The sequence below is a fragment of the Microcaecilia unicolor genome, chromosome 2, assembly GCF_901765095.1.
Source record: "Microcaecilia unicolor chromosome 2, aMicUni1.1, whole genome shotgun sequence".
In the NCBI taxonomy this organism is placed as follows: Eukaryota; Metazoa; Chordata; class Amphibia; order Gymnophiona; family Siphonopidae; genus Microcaecilia; species Microcaecilia unicolor.
The window spans coordinates 481,666,791-481,680,104 of NC_044032.1; the positions used below are offsets into that span (position 1 = coordinate 481,666,791).

The 13,314-nt window shown below is 40.1% G+C and overlaps 1 protein-coding gene across 11 annotated transcripts in view; it reads right to left on the bottom strand.

Annotated features, from left to right (window-relative positions):
• Nucleotides 1-13,314, bottom strand: part of CTBP1 (C-terminal binding protein 1) — a 259,594-nt gene that overhangs the window by 165,478 nt on the left and 80,802 nt on the right. For 2 of the 11 annotated variants that reach the window (XM_030191085.1, XM_030191084.1), the window contains exon 2: nucleotides 9,269-9,364. The exons of the other annotated variants lie outside the window; for them this stretch is intronic. The gene's annotated coding sequence lies outside the window, so the exon portion shown is untranslated. The remainder of the gene's footprint in view (nucleotides 1-9,268; nucleotides 9,365-13,314) is intronic. 11 annotated transcript variants of the gene reach the window in all.

Genomic DNA, 13,314 nt, shown 5'->3' on the forward strand with positions numbered 1-13,314 from the left:
TTTGTAAACTGCACTGAAGTCATCTTTGGCCCTCTGTGGTATATCAAGATACTGTAAATAAATAAATAACAGCAAAGGGCCAGATTCAGTAAATGGTGCCCAGCGCCATTCTATAAAGAGTGCTCTGGGATGAGCGCTCTCTACAGAATAGCATTGAGCACTGAATTCCGCAACGAACTATGGGCACAAAGACTTCCACCAACTGAAACCAGGTGTAAATCCTGGTGCGCAAGTTGGGCATACATCTGTGGTATTCTATAATACTGCGTGCAATTTTTCATAAAACCTCTGTCCCGCCCATGCCCCTCCCATGAGAACGTCCCCTTTGCAGTTATGGTTAGATACACAGATGGTATCCTATAACTGGGTGTATAAGTGTATTTATTTATTTTATCAGGATTTATTTATCGTCTTTTTGAAGGAATTCATTCAAGGCGGTGTACAGTAAGAACAGATCAAACATGAGCAATAGGCAATTACAGCAGTAAAAATATTCAAATACGAAGTATGGCTTGGAGGGGCATAATCGAACGCAAAAGCCTATCTCCATGGGCGTTTATCTCCGAGAACGGGTCCGTGAAGGGGCGGGCCGAACCGTATTTTCAAAAAATGGACGTTTTTGAGCTGGGCGTTTGTTTTTTTTAGCGATAATGGAAACTAAAAACACCCAGCATCTGTTTATGCTTCCAGGCTAGGGAACCCAGAAATAAGCAAGCTGGAAACCAAAAAGCCACTAGACTGCTGCTACAATTGTGGGAAATGGATTCCCACATAACATCTTCGGCTGGGAACCTGCAACCCAGCTTGACTGAGATACCACCAGAGAGGTTGACTCGAATAGAGCTCGGTGAATATTTAAAGTGGAAGTTGGATGATGTAGCCTAACCGTAGAGATTATTTGCAGTTACTTTCCATGAGCAGCAAGTACAGGAGCACCACATCCATCTGCGACACCCCAACTCCAGGAGTGCTCCTTTTGGTAGGAGTTTCTGCTCAACCGGCACTTAGGAACTCCCTAGGTCAGGAGCTGACTGAGAGGTATCAAGATGGGAGCTGTGCGTACCATCCACATCCGTTGGAGACAGAATATACTGAACATTCCACAGCTGCGCAAAAGGGCAAATCACACAGAACTAATTTCTATTTCTGTCTCTATCTGCTATTGGACGAGCACAACTACCCATTCATTTGGATTGGTCTGATAAGAATGACAGGGAAATTATTATTTTTTTAATAAAATAAAAGAATTCACTGGGAAATATATGGTTATATATAGGTATAAAGATATATAAATTAATCCTGGGTAAATTCTGTAATACTACGTAATGGAAAATTTGCACGAATTCCCTACCTCTGAAGACTGCACAAAATTCTGTGCAATCTATTTTGCAGCACAGATATTCCATTTCTGACTTCCTCCCCTCCCTCCCAGCAAACTTATCACTCCAACGTGACAAGGGGAGGAGCTGCACGACCACAGGTCAGGCTGTTTCCACCTGTCACCTTGGTCCCTGGCTGTTCCTTTATTCTGCACAGCGATATAGAAGCTCACAAGGCTCCAAAGAACAGTTGGGCCTAGGATGGAAGAGGAGCAGAAAGAAGTCCGATGTATGGTTGTGCTGGTGAATATGCAGGGAGGGAGGAAAGGAGTTTGGGGTCGGGGGTCTGGATAAAAATGTAGATGAGGAGGCTGTTAAAGGTGGATGGGGTATATGTTTGGGGGGCTGGAATAAAGGTGGATGGAATGTGTGGAGTATGGTAGGGTGGAAAAAAAAGTTGATGAGGTAAATGTGTGCACCATGGGAATGGGGTGAAGGTCTGCAGGAAAGTGAATGGGAAACTTCTATGATGGTGGTGGTGGTGGAGGGGATAGCTCATGCCTGGTAGGAGATGCTACCACTTATAATGGGGGAATTCTGCACATAAAAAAATAAAAAATAAATAAAGTGTGCAGAATTTTGAAGAATTTTAATTTTTTGTGTGTGTAGAATTCCTCCAGGAGAATAAATGGCCTAAAATAGCCCTGTATTGTACATTCCAATAGTTGGTGGGGCCAGAAATCCAAACATTCCCTGTGAAAGCGGTGGCTGCCTTTACCTTCAAGGCACATGCAACAATGCGGAAAGCTCCATGAACCACTTCCAAATGTCAGTAGTGATTCCATTCAATTACTGAATCCTTGGTTGTTAGTGACGCTATGTTTCTTAGGGCCCTGTTTACAAAGGCGCTAGCATGTTTAGCACACGCTAACCGTGTAGATGCCCATAATATTCCTATGGGTGTCTACACAGTGTGCACTAAAAACACTAGCACGCATTTGTAAACAGGGATCTTAGACAATTATGTCCACCTTCTGATGTGAGTTTTAATAAGAGCAGAATGAAGGGTAATTTAGTTTTTAGGATGAGGGACTTACTAATACAGAATGGTTGATGGACTTCTCCAGGTGTACTTTATCTTGATACTTATTCCATTGTTCAGACATTAATTTCTCAGTTGGATTATTTTAAAAATACTTGGATTTTAGGGGATTTTAGTTTGCACTTATCTGAAGGAGGAAATGATTTTAGAGTTATCTTCTTTTTTTTTTTAAGTTGCAACATTGTTTATTGATGAAATAACAAAGATACTATAACAATCATGAAAATATACAGCATGTCCCATGTCAAGGCATACAATAAGATAAGCAAGATATAACCTGTCATCAAGCTTTTCCCAGAATATTCCGCTCAGCCCTCTCGTCCTCATTTTTATGTCCAACATATTTCAAGGAGAATACAGATAAGGAGCCAGATTTTCAAGTACAATATTCAAAGGACTAAGGAGCAATAGTTATTTTTGCTGGGAGGACCAGGTGCAATGTTGTTGCAGTTTTTCCTATGTTCCCCCATCCAGCTCTTCCAGTCCTCCCACCCTTCTTCTCCAGCTAAGCCAGAGAGAAAAAAAGACCTCTCCTTTGAATAGACTACAGTGTCCAAATCAGCTGCACCTCTGTGAACTTCTCCCCCTACCCTTAATCACCCATAACAAACCCATGAAAAGCTGTTGCTGAGTCACTCTAGATTGTAAGCGGGACTGCCGTCCTTTGGGTCCCTGCCTACCCAACGCTGAGTACATATCTCTGCCCCTAGCCTTCTCTTCCCCCCCCCCCCCCCGCCCTGGTGTGCAATGCCTGATCCCCGTCCACCAAAGCCACCCTCACTGCCCCCAGTGAAAATCTATTCAAGATCTGGCTACGAGCCAATGGAGAAATCTTATGTAAGTAGGCCTCCCAAATTGCGAGAAATCTCTGCTGCCTCTTAGGGGATAAGTGGGCTCCCTGAGACTCCCAAATCATAAGCTCGTGAAGCCTAGTCCTCCAATACCAAACGGAGGGAGGGTGATCTAACACCCAATGGTTGAGAATGCATTTCTTTCCCAGGGTACATGACTTGCCTATAAACAGTTTTTCTCCCATAGTGCCAGGTCCCCACAGACTATGGGTGCTAAAAATTGCTCTTTCAAATGTAAGGACCACACGGCGCCCCAATACCAACTGGAGGAAATGGCTGCCCAAAATGATTTAATTTACCTACACTGCCACATCCCATGAGAAAGAGAGGCATCTGCCATTGCACATTTCCAACAACTGGCAGTGTCCACTGCCCGAGTGACAGGCCTGTCTCTGGGAGAAATAAGCTCTATGTACCGTCCAAACATGGCGCTTCTGCAGCTTCGCACTATGTACTACCTGGGAACTGCTTTTGAGAGTTGTCAATAGGAGCTATGCAGAAACCGGCTGTTCCACATCCTGTCCCCAGCAATCTACAACTCCTTGTAAGTTCCTAACTGGCGTGGGGCTGCCAAGTTCTTTATGGAAATATGATACAGAAATTTGGCCTAAGGCATCCCCTTCCAAAAATTCCCACAGAGTTATCTTTCTTAAATGTACTTTCCTCTTATATTTGGTTTTCCTCCCAGATGATTGGGACTTAATTTCACAACTTGCTGTTGTACCTTTACCTTGGACTGATCACTATTCTTTATCTTGCATATTGGGGATTCTGGAATTGAGTAGGAAGGAGCAACATTTAACTAAGATTAATATCTGAGGTCCCATTAATTTATTTCAACTGAACTTTGATTTCTTGGTTGAGTGATTATAGAGACTTTGCCCCTAGATCCAATTGTGGATGATTGGCTTATTTGCTCTACGTTAATAATCAAGCTAATTAATTTTCCAGTTTAGTTCAATAATATAAATGAATATTTTTTGGGTTTTTTTTTAATTTAATTATAATTCTAGGCGTCCTGTCCTATTTCCAGTTCCACTGAAAACTATGTGTTGAAATGTTGCACTGCTTGTGTTGTATGTCCTAAACAGTGGTCTCAAATGGTATTAAAAATCTGCAAGTCAATCCTTTGTCTAGAGAGAATGCTGCAACATTTGAATGGTAAGTCCTTCAAAGAACGCATCGTGGAACTCAGAAGAATGTTCACAAGGCAGCACCTTACCACCTAAGGTTGGATACACCTCTCTATCCTCTCCCCCCTTTGTTCTATCTATGGCCACCAGATGACTGTTTCTGAGTGCTGCAGATAACTTGCAAACCTAGGAAGGTGGAGACAGGAGATAAAGAGTAAAGGAAGTAGCTTATGGGAAGGGGATAAAATACATGGCTTGTCAAGGAGGCATCGTCGGATGCCAGTATCCTTTCGATTTAGCACAGGCAATTTCTCTCTCTTTGCATCAATGAGGTGATGTGCCAAACTTGGCTAAAGCACCTTCTGATGCCAGATTCCGAGGCATGCACTTTTGGTTTGTTTTCCTCTCCTGGAATTTTACAAATACTGACGCACAGAAGCAACAGTTTTATGAGTTAGAATGCATTCTTATAGTGTTCATGTACTATTAAGACCAGTTTCTTTTAGCACACATTACAATACAAAAACTTTAATGCACTGCCTGTTGAATTTACTTTTGGCATGCGTTAATATTTTTAGCAATTGCAGCAAAAATATTTTTAATACAAGCTGTAATGCATCAAACCAAAAGTATATGGGATGTCAGCCTATATGGGAGGAGTAGCTTAATAGTTAATGCAATGGACTGAGATCCTGGAGAACTGGGCTCAATTCCCACTGCAGCTCCTTGTGACCCTAGGCAAGCCACTTAACCCGCCATTGTCCCAGGTACAAAAACATAAGATTGTTGAGCCCACTAGGGACAGAGAAAATACCTGTATATTATGTTTACAGCACTGCATACATATAGTAGCGCTACAGAAATGATTAGAAATAGTAGTAGTAGTAGTAGCAATACAGAAGAAAATTAAGAAATCATAAATTCTAAAAGAGACATAATGGGATTATAATACCAGAATTTTAAGAAAGTATTTTTTTGAGTCACTGCATAAATATGTTGTGGAAGGTCTGGAAAAGTTTTTGGAGGGCAGATTCATTAATACCTCTTAAGCAGGGCAAGCATCAGAGAAGTTGGAACCAAACAACATTGGAATGGTTCTCCCCTTTTGCTGGGTACTTCTATTACACAACCTCAATGTCACATAGGATTTTGGTCTCAATGCACCATTAATACGACTGAATTTGGCATTTCTTAAGTTTTTAAGCCATAGGCTGAGAGCATTACTGCCCATGAAAAGTCACTTCTGGAGACAAGGGTGCATTTCCAGTAGTTTTTCTGCAAAAGACTGTTATAGCATATATTGGGCATCGGGTAGGATAACCTGAAATAGTCAGGCCACATATATTTAATTCCCTTATAAACATCTATCATCTCCTCCTCTGTTACCTAAATACCCATCTTCTTGCAAACTAATTTAACTTCTTTATATTCCCCCCAAACCCCCAAAAAGCAAAAGCCAACTTTGAAATGATCTAAAGTATGAAATTTCTAGGATAAAGCAGAGCCACGTTTTGTTCTATTTTTATGTATGGACCTTAACACTTAACTCAAGATACAAATGTTGAGAGAACACAGAATGGAAACAACACAAGAGTGGAAGACACCACAAACAAGTCCCAAGACAGTCAATGGCAAAGATATTTAATTATTTGAATCCAACATGCAAGAGGTGCTGACAAGATGTACTCGGCCTTTGTCAGAATCCTGTCAATCAGCAGGCTAACTTATATAACCATGCTGGACTGTTTGAAAATCATGAAAATGTAAATGGCCATCAGTGTCCCATTTAAAGCCGAGATAAATAGCATCATTAGCAAGCTGACCACGTCTCTCCTCGTAAAAAGCACAAAGTGATGCCAGCATATCACCAAACAATGAGGGGAAACAAAGAAAAAAGGAATAGCAGAGAAGGGACACTTTTCTTTTCAAAATACAGATTTCTTGGTAATTTATGCTGTCCATCTACCTGTGCAGGAAAAAATACTCACAGTGGCCACAAGGTGTCATTGTTTATTCTGATAAGATGCCACCTTTTGGGCAGTGCAGGCACTGCAACTAAAATGAGTCCTCCCTCCTCCCCATCTTTGTTAGAACCTTATATTTTCTGGAACAACATTATTCCACTTTCTAGGCTGTAAATTGGTGAATCCAGACTGCATGCTAACCATGGGCAAGAAAGATAATAAATTATGATTACTGTTAGACAAACACGGGTTTAATAATTCAAGGGCGACCATAGTGTTAACGTCTCCCAGCTCGAGGGCAGCCCAAGAAGAAGCCGACCGAGCAGAGTGGCCGGCCAACATGGAGTGGGCGAGCAGCGGGGGATGGGCACTTATGGCGGGAAAAACCGCCGCACCGGAGGAAGAACCGGGACACTGACCGAACTCCAAACTGATGCTCAACGAAGGCGATTCAGGCTTTGAAACCCCCGCATCCCCGCTAGACGCACACACGCGGCCCGGGGAGCGAATCTTCACGCCCTCACCCTCCGACGCCATAAGCCACGTGGAGACCGAACGGGGAACCCCCTGCCCGCTATAAAAAGGTAAAATTACCTGCTTCTCGCTCCAAGCTGTAACGAACTGGTGTCCCAGTGAGCAGCTGCAATAAACGTTGAAATAAACGTTGAAATAAACGCCCTTAAAGGACGTCCAAAAATTTTTTTTTTTAAACGGAGCCAGCGGGAGGGGGGAGAAAAGGAGGGACCTGGCACCACTAGGTTTGAACTTGCTCAAGAAGAGCCCTCAACCCCAGGTACTCAACAAAACCTAAAAATTAAGCTTGGAGACCTAGCCAGAGCTGCTGCTGTGTGTGACCACCACCTGCTGAGATAGAGAACATACTGAGGAGTTTCCGGCAGCACATGACCACATATAGGGAGGCAAAAGGATTGCTCTCTATCTCCACCTGCTGGTAGATGGACACAACCCACCAGTCTATGGATTGATCAGCATGATGATATGGAAATACGGGTTTAATCATTTTAAAGGAAAACACTCACCACCACTGGAAAACTAATCACACATATGATTTTAAGAGACTCTCCACATTATCTATTCAACAACCAAAAATAGGATTTTCCTTTATTAGAGCAGAGTGTACTGAGTGAAAATTAATCAGACATGGGCATCTCTAGTCCTTGAGTGATGCAAACCAACTAGGCTTTCAGGATACCTACAATGAATATACATGAGATATTTCAGCATATAGGGGTGAATTCTATATATGGTGCCGAAAACAATTTTCTATAAGCCACGCTTAAAGTTTGGCGTTCTTTATGTAAAAGTGCTTACGCCTGGGAATCACACGTAACTTTAGGCGTGGCCATTTGCACTAACTGAAATGTGGTACAGATGTACATACCTAAATTAGATGTGTACCACCCCCCAACACGTAAATGTTAGGAATGCCCCCGTTCTGCCCATGACCCTTCCATTTCCACACCCCCTTTTTGAACGTGCAAGTAAAATTTTGGTGCGTAAATCTCAATTAAATCTGATTAGTGAAAATAATTGGTAATTATCAGCACAAATTAGATTATTCAATTAAATTGCATGCGCAAAAATTGGACGCTTACAATTTTTTGTGACCTTTATAGAACTAGGAGTATTGTGGAGACACTGCATGTAAATGTATATGCATTTTCATTGTGTGTATCTTGAAAATCCATCTAGCTTATGGCGCTTGAGCATCAGAGTTGTCTATGCCCGATCGTGATCCTGTATTTTTCCCCATTCTCAGTTTACGCAGAAAAGTTTGTATCACATAACAGCAAAGTTGATGCAATATATTTAGACACCATTCTCTCAAGGCTCACAATAGCTTTCCAAATGTCTTCAAAAGCGATTTTGCTGGGTGCTATTAATGAAGTCACAGTCTAGTCTGGGCTCAATAACTGAACCACTGAGAATACTTGGATCTGACCCTTTCACAGAAAAGAGTTCCTCCTTGATTCTCCAGGGCTATAGATACTACAGCCACTGCAAGCACATCAGGTCCACTCTGATTGCACATCCTCCCCACCAACATCTCCCCTATTGGTCATAAGCTTATAAACAGAATCTCACTCACAGAGTTTCTTTCACAGGTAGAAGAATGAAATAGCGTGGTGTGTCCTCCTGCACTTTACGTCCCTGTTACCTTTGCCCCACTACTAAATTGGCAAGATGAGGGCTTTGGGGAGAGAAATGTGGCCTTGGAACCAATCCTCTTTACCTTTGTTCTTGCCCTAATCCAGAATCTGGCACCCCACTGACTACGGAGCTCAGCACCCTATCCAGCCAACTTAGAAGAAAAGAGAATAACGAGTATTTCTCCAAAACACTCCTCCTTATGATCTCTCGATACCATAATTCCTCCCCCATCTTTCCATGTAGGGAGCCAAATAGAACAATCCACAAAGGTTATACTTTTATACTGTTGCTGGGGCAACAGGAACCCCAGCATACCATTGTTTAAACACATGAACAGGAAACATAATGGACCTTAGCCCTGAAATGCTGGGGCCCCTTATTACCATGGGGGTCACTCCTAATTATTAGAAAAATATACAGTACACCAAAGCCAATAATCTGTCTACAAAACTCCTACTTATAGGATACAATCCTTTCTTACACACGGTAACTTTTGGTGATGAATGTTCTCCTTTTTTCCTTTATTATTCTTGTAAAGCAATATTTTACCAGTTATGCAATGCAGTTAAAATATAAACTTTGACTACGTTAGGAAATTTCAGAGCCAAAAGCACTACCTCGTAACAGATGAGTTAAGAGAAAATGATGATGTGCAGAGAACTTTGTAATAATGCATGCACAACTATACAGTAATTGCTGTCAAGAACTGTTTCTTTGTTCACGTTACCTAATCAACAAGGACAGCTGCAGAGCTGTACTTTGGCCAAGAACACAGAGAATCTCTTAATGGCACACCCTGTTTGTCTCATCCAAAAGGAAAGTCCTGTAACAACAGACAGTTAAGGATAGATGAAAGCTAAATGTCAGGAAACCATGTTTTTAAAGCTGCTCTCCACAGAATTAGCATACTGAACTTCTCAACAGCACAATATAAAAATCCTGATTAATCTTTTTTTTTTTTTAATGGTTACTGTTAAAGCACTTCATTTTGCCAGGTTTAATGCAAGATTTATTTCTTGATTCTCTCTTTATAGGACTTTTTCACTAAACACATTTCCTAACCATGCAAAAATAACACATCAAGGATTCTAGTGATAAACAATGATATCTTCATGTCCTATACTCTCCACAATTCAATGTCATCTTGCTCAGTACTTGGTCAAATATTCAGGAATCCTAATATTGCTATAATCATTTACAATGTACCACCACTCAAAGCTTTACTATTTTTTTAATTCACTCATACCAAAGCTGATCTGCTTACAATGATTTAATACAAAGGATGCAAATCCTTCAAAGCTCTTTTCTGATTTCTCTCCTACCACCAGTGACCTATTTGCTAAAGTCGGTCAATACCAGTAAAGCACACTGCTTAACAAAACGCAGGACTTATGGATGCTCCCTGAGGGTGCTCTCAGCTGAAGAGGTTCTCCTATCATGGGCATCAGGCACAAACTAACAAATAAAGGCTTTTGGACTAGAAGCACCAGCCTCACCTCTAGCTGCAGTAAAAGTTCTGCCCGCTATCTTCCTACTTGTGCAGCCAAGTAATCTTGAGTAAACAGCATTTCAAAGAGAATGTTCATTCAAAAGGCAAGCAAAACAGGATGTATAAAAAACTGATTCGGATACAGGGCCAGTAACAACAGAACAGTATCCAAGCAATACAGACCATTGAAGGGAAAATGTTTGCTTCAGATGGTCACATTACATTTTTACAATACTAAAAAAAAAAAAACAAAAAAAAAACCATGTACGACGTAACAGAAAAGATTTGGTGTGGTTTCCTTCCAATGCAAAAGGGCAGCTGGGGCACAGTTTCAATAACATATCAAGCAAATATACAATTCTTGGAATTTAACACCCAGTATTCATTGCAGATCTGCTGAAATGTGTAATATTTGAGCTACAATGTATTTATTTATTTATAATTACATTTGTATCTCGCACTGTCCCAAACATGTTGTGGAAAACATACCGTACCATATAATACACACTAATAACTGCAACTAATTATAATTCTGATTAAAATACATCGTCTGATTAAAAAAAAGCATGATTAAGAAGCTCATTTGCAAAGCACAGACATACAAAGTTGCATAGGTTCATTTTCAAAGCACTTAGACTTACAAAGTTGCATAGGTTACTATGAAACTTTGTAAGTCTATATGCTTTGAAAATGACCACCTAAGTGAACATAGCATTTGTTTGTTGTCTCTAGAATGTCATCTGATTTTAATCACTGCTCAACATTACAGCAGTTTCGCTATTTAGAAAAGTTAGATGGAAAATGGGTAAATTTATCAAGTATCCACAGTGAGGCTTAAAGTTCATGCTATTGTAACATCTTTTCTAACACTAATCAAGTTGTATTATGTTTAACTGAAACTCACCAGATCAGATCAGTTACAATATGATAAATTTAAAACCATACAATAAAGATCAATTAAAACAAACAATATACTAACAGTAATATACAGTACTCAAATCCTCCTACTCTACCACTACTTAATCCCCACACCATCCTTTACCCTTAAGAACTAAAAACCTGGTTAGATAACAATGCCAATATTTTTTAGGAAAACCAAGATAATTCTCCACACACAAAGCAAACGGCAATGACTAACTAACACAGGCCCAAAGGTTTTCTGCTTAGTGCACTGCAGTTACACACCACCAGAGAAACAAGCAATTGTGGGTACAATCCTAATATTAATACAAAAAAAATAATAATTCGGTTGTAAAACAAATTATGCAAACGTCACAAATTTCAACTAATAAAAAGAGGGAATAACAATTAAAAATAATCAGAATCCCAAACTTTTTTGATACAAAGGCTTCAACATGTCAAGGGATGTCATTAAAAAAAGCAAAACTAAGGGTCAAAGAAACATTAAATAGGAAACTCAAAAATTATCAGAACTTCATGGAGAAAAAAAGCCATGCAATGCACAAAACACTCCATAGAATATGACATCATATCTACTCAATCCTAACATTCTATTGAAAAACCACATCTCAAAAAAGATATAGCGGAATAAGAAAAGATACAGAGAAGAGCGACAAAAATGATAAAGGGGATGGGACGACTTCCCCATGAGAAAAGGCTAAAGTGGTTGGGGCTCTTCCGCTTGGAGAAGAGATGGCTCAAGGGAGATATGATAGAGGTCTATAAAACAATGAATGGAACAGGCAAACGTGAATTGCTTGTTTACGCCTTAAAAAAAATACTAGGGCTACGGGGCACGCAATGAAGCTAAGTAGTAAATTTAAAATAAACTGGAGAAAATATTTTTTCATTCAGCGTGTAATTAAACTCTGGAATTTGCTGATAGAGGAGGTGGTAAAAGCAGTTAGCTTAGCAGTGTTTAAAAACAGTTTGGATAATTTCCTAAAAGAAAAATCCACAAACCATTATTAAGATGAACTTAGGAAAATCAACTGCTTATTTCTAGGATAAGCAGCATAAAATCTGTTTTATTGTTCTGGGATCTTGCCAGGTACTTGTGACCTGAACTGGTCACTGTTGGAAACAGGATACTGGGCTTGATGGACCTTTGTTCTATCCCAGTATGGCAATGCTTATGCTCTTAAGAAATTTAAAAGATATTGTGGCCCCTCATGATATAGCGTTCTACATAGAGAAGATTTTAAATGCAACTGTGTTCTCTACTAATAGCCAGCCATAGGGGGAAAAGTAATTTGCCTTCTTTCCAACCAACAGCTGTGCAACAGTGTTTTGGATTAGCTGCAGCTGCTTAAAGTGAAATGTGTTCTCACCTGTTAAGTTTTTTTTTTTTTTTTTGAGTCATGTTAGACCAGCCTAGACCAGTAGGTTGTGTCACCCTACTAGCAGATAGGCAGAGAATCTGAAATTTTCCAGTGAGATCACCGATATAAAAAGTGGTGTAGCATGAAACTTATCAGTATCCTTGATAAGTGGAAATAATTAAAGGTAACCAATCAAAAAGAACATATAAAAAGATCTAAATACAAGGACCTCACCAAATGAACCCTTTGAAGTACCAATGATTTCAAAAATAGAGAGAATTGAGAGCAAAGCAGGCATGGAGGCAAAAATAAATTAATTAATTGCCATCTTACTGGGTGGTGCTGAACTGATCTAGTAGGACTCAAGGAAAAGAAATAAGCAAGTAAGAACAAATTTAACCTTGCTTATCATCCTGCTAGACAACTGCAGACATAGTATATACCTAAGCATTTCCTCTCAGGACGGATGGACGATAAAACCCCCTCCAACACAGCACTGCCAAAGGCACTGTCCTCTTTAACCCAATCAATCCTGTAGTGCTTGACTAAAGAATGCAGTGACAACTACATGGCCATCTTTAAAAAAATATTCTAGATCAACTGCTCTTTGGTCTTTACCCAGCACATTTGTAACCTTGTGGATTGCACACAAAGACATTCTGGAACTACCTTATGGTTTAAGTACATATGCTGACTCAATTATTGCCTTAATGTAGTGTACTATTGACGATTTGGAAGTCATCTTCCCTTTGCATGGTCCACTGAACAAAACAGATTCAATCTTCAGTAGGTCACCTCCAAATTGAATATCAGAGGATTGCAAGCAACCACCTCGTGAAGCCCTTATGCTGTTGCTATCCCTCACTCTTCCTGGAAATGCTGGAAGTGAAATGGATAGATGCAAATGAAAAGATACCATCTTCAGTACAAAGTAAGGTACCATATGAATGGAAACAAAACAAAAAAAGACAGAAAGGGTCACTGCATGATAAGGCACCTCTG